Consider the following 4,688-nt stretch of genomic DNA (forward strand, 5'->3'; position numbering starts at 1 on the left):
ATCCATATTAACACTATTGGAAATTAAAACTGGTAAAGTTTTAAAATATCTATTAATAAATTTTAAATAATAGTTATCCATTACTGTGAATGTAAATGTTTTTGTGGAAAAGAATTGCACACCTCAAACAAAAATATTTAGTGGGAAAGTGTCACTGTTTTATATTCACAGCTTGATTCTCATGCTATTTTGCATTCAATCCATCGTGATATATGGGTTTGGTTGAACTATTTAAAGAATAGCTGGATACATAGTTTAAAAAGAGGAATATGTTAATCGTTTTTTCCAGATAATTGTGGATATTCTTCAACTTTAAAGTCTCAACAAGTGGTAGGATCTTTTTTATATATATAATTGCCTCTGAGAGGTAGGATTACGGATAATTTTACTTTGCATTTTTTTCTTTAGTGCTTGCGTGTATTTTCTATTTTTCTGGCATAATATCACTGCTCATGCAAAAACATTCTGATTATATAAGCAACACATTCTCTGTTAAGAAAACATTTTAACAGAGAATACATACATACATATAAAACACTGAAAAGAATACTGAAACTGTCTATAAACTAACTACCAGAAGTATCATTTTGGTATATTTGCTATATTTAGTATATTTTCTTTCATTAACTTTTTTCTTTGGTTATTTGAGTCTGTAATTTGGCTTATTTTCTCTTAGGAAATACAGTTCATGTATATTCCATTACATCTTTAAAATTTATTTATGTTTAATTGAAGGATAATTGCTTTACAATGTTGTGTTGGTTTCTGCCATACATTAACATGACTCAGCAATCTGAAAGTCACTCAGTCGTGTTCGACTCTTTGCGACCCCATGGTCTGTAACCTGTCAGGCTCCTCCATATGTGGAATTCTCCAGGCTAGAATACTGCAGGGGTAACTGTTCCCTTCTCCAGGGGATCTTCCCAACCCTGGAATCAAACCCAGGTATCCCGCATTGCAAGCGGATTCTTTATCAGCTGAGCTACCAGAGAGCCATCGGTATACAATTGTCCCCTCCTTGAACCTCCCTCCCATCTCCCACCCCATCCCATCCCTCTAGGATGTCACAGTGCACCGGGTTTGTGTTCCCTACATATATACAATGGGATATTACGCAGCCATAAAAAAAGAATGTATTTGAGTCAATTCTAATGAGGTGGATGAACCTAGAGCCTACTGCACGTAAGCGAGGTAAGTCAGAAAAAGAAAAACTAATATTGTGTATTAACACATGTATGTGGAGTCTAGAAAGACGGTACTGATGAACTTCTACTCAGCGCAGCAGTGGAGACGCAGTCATAGCGAGCACACTTGTGGACACAGTGCGGGCAGGAGAGGGTGGGATGAATTGAGAGAGTAGCATGGAAACACACACATTACCGTATGTAAAATAGATAGCCAGTGGGAACAAGTGGTGGATTCTTACAGATAGTTGCCATGTGGACTCTGAATCCATATCAATATCCCTTTTATACTCTGTTACATGAAAATCCATTGTTCTGTCTTGTACTTTGAACAGATCTTCTATCCATGCATGATTTTGTAACAATCCATTTGTTGTTTGGAAAATATTGGTTCATTGAGTTACACAGCTCTTTCCTAATGTTGACGTATTTCAACATATAATATTTTAAAAACTCACATTAATCTTTAACCACAGCTCATCAGTGTTTAAGTACTGACAGGCTATCAAGCTTAAGGTGGCAGATACAAATTTTCCAAATTCTAATTTCAGTTTCACTTGAAAACGTGAATCTTCTCACCGTCACAAATGCTGCCTGTTGCTTTCCTTGAAGTGACAGGCTCACTTTGTTCATTTTTGTGGAAACGTTTGCCAAACATCCGAGTCAGAATAATCATCCCCTGCCTGTCAGTTGTTCTTTTCAAGTAAAAATGATCTGCCGTAGATAAGGCCGCTAACTCAGCTTGCAACTCCATGACACACACACTTTTCTTCAGATGACCGCCGTGTTGCAGTATGTCTAAAATTGCCTCACCGTTATTTCCCAGTTCCTCCCACAGGATGCTAAAAGGCCTGTCTTTAAAGATTGAGATTTAATAAAATGAATAATTTCTACTACCACATCGGGGACATTCTGAAGTGAAAGTGGCTTCTTTTTTCCCTGTGAGTGCAGGGTGGTGAACAACAGCCACCAGAACAGTTTGGGGTCTCTGGCTGCTCTGATTTGTGCTAAGGCACCAGCACATTACCCAGCAGTGCTTTTGCATCCTCAGGGCAACTGTCAGCACAGAGAAAACAGTAGAACATCTTAGTCTTGGTTTGACAATAATTTTGATTTCAAGGGCTTCCTGCAGCTTTTCAGATTTCCCTAGAGATTTAAGGACCACAATTTGAGAGCCACTAAGCTAAGATTTTTTAAAATGATGGTCACGTGTGTGCTTAGTGGCTAACTCGTGTCCAGCTCTTTGTGACCCCATGGACTGTAGCCCGTCAGGCTCCTCTGTCCATGGGGTTTTCCAGGCAAGAATACTGGAGTGGGTTGTAATTTCCTCCTCCAGGCGATCTTCCCAACCCAGGGATCAAACCCAAGGTCTCCTGCGTCTTCTGCATTGGCAGGAGGATTCTTTACCACTGACTCACCTAGGAAGCCAAAATGATGGTTAATAATACTGTAAAATATGCCAGAACAACATTAGGAAAACTGAAGAACTGCATATTCTCACGTAGAATTTTTTCCAATTCAAGTTTAACATGTAAAAATTAAAATTTAAAAAGTCACAGAATAATAATATTTTGTATACTATAGCATGATTGCATTTATGTTAAAAAAATATGTACAATGTATATTACACATACAACTACACTATTTGTAATTATAATTTGAAATTCGTAAGTTATAAATAAGAATTAGTTATAGATGTATGATACATACCATACCATCAGTAATATCTTCTGAGAAGCTTTAAGTTTCTATTGATATTTGAGTTGATTATAATAATGTAGTGCATCTTTGGAGTCTCAGATGGTAAAGAATCTGCCTGCAATGCAGGAGATGTGGGTTTAATCCCTAGGTCAGGAAGATCCCCTGGAGAAGGGAATGGCAACTCTCTCCAGTATTATTGCCTGGAGAATCCCATGGACAGAGGAGCCTGGTGGGCTACAGTCTGTGGGGTTGCAAAGGGTCAACTAAGAGACTTTCACTTTCTTTCATAATAATGTATTCACACTTTGCTTCATTCCATGACGAAACACTTTTTTAAGATAAAAGCTGGGAAAGGAGCTCATTATCTCAGCTTTTCACCTCCAGAAGGCCTTGAGTCTGGCAGCCCTCAGGAGGGAGGCCCACCTGAGATGCTACAGCAGCTCTTTCCCGGAAAATCTCCCCACATCTGTTCCTTCCGGAGGATGAAGTGTCTGGGGGGTGGGTGGTAGATGAAGAGCTGGTCTCCTAGCATTGTGATCCCCCCGGGAGGGCCTCTGAGGGGCCGGTGGTGCAGCACTTTGTCTTTCAGGGGTTATAAAAGGTCTGGCATTTCTCACTTTGGGGAGGAGCCAAGCCATTGGAAGAGAACTGGATGCTTTTTCCCTCTTGTTGTTTACAACATTTGCAAAAGCTGTAGGAACAGAAGTGAAGTAACCCTCCAACCTCCACCTCCTACCAGAAGGCAGTGGGTGGCTCAGGGGTGGCCCAGAATGGTTGGACTGACGGGTCTCCCTGGGGGCGGGCTCACAGCGGGCCCTGGATGGAAGTTCGTTCTACAGGTGGAGCTTGATGCCAGAAGGAGCCTCCGTTCCCCAGGTGCAGAGATAGAGTGGGTCAGGGTTGGGACCCGTCCCTTGAAGGAGATGAGATCTTAGGCTGACTTAATCTGCCTGACCCTCAGCTTCCTGATTAGTGAAATGAGGATACAGTGCTCTGAGAACTCTGTTGATGACTGTAAAGGAGGACATGGAACAACAGACTGGTTCCAAATAGGAAAAGGAGTATATCAGGGCTGTATATTGTTACCCTGCTTATTTAACTTATATGCAGAGTACATCATGAGAAATGCTGGGCTGGATGAAGCACAGGTTGGAATCAAGATTGCTGGGAGAAATATCAATAACCTCAGATATGCAGATGACACTACCCTTACGGCCTTACGGCAGAAAGTGAAGAACTAAAGAGCCTCTTGATAAAAGTGAAAGACGAGAGTGAAAAAGTTGGCTTAAAGCTCAACGTTCAAAAAACTAAGATCATGGCATCCAGTATGGCAAATAGATGGGGAAACAGTGGAAACAGTTGCTGACTTAAGTTTAGGGGGCTCCAAAATCACTGCAGATGGTGACTACAGCCATGAAATTAAAAGACGCTTACTCCTTGGAAGGAAAGTTATGACCAACCTAGACAGCATATTAGAAAGCAGAGACATTACTTTGCCAACAAAGGTCTGTATAGTCAAGGCTATGGTTTTTCCAGTAGTCATGTATGGATGTGAGAGTTGGACTATAAAGAAAGCTGAGCACTGAAGAATTGATGCTTTTGAACTGTGGTGTTGGAGAAGACTCTTGGGAGTCCCTTGAACTGCAAGGAGATCCAACCAGTCCATCCTAGAGGAAATCAGTCCTGAATATTCATTGGAAGGACTGATGCTGAAGCTGAAACTCCAATACTTTGGCCACCTGATGTGAAAAACTGACTCATTTGAAAAGACCCTGATGCTGGGAAAGATCGAGGGCAGGAGGA

Source organism: Bos taurus, chromosome 11 (assembly GCF_002263795.3).
Source record: "Bos taurus isolate L1 Dominette 01449 registration number 42190680 breed Hereford chromosome 11, ARS-UCD2.0, whole genome shotgun sequence".
NCBI lineage: Eukaryota > Metazoa > Chordata > Mammalia > Artiodactyla > Bovidae > Bos > Bos taurus.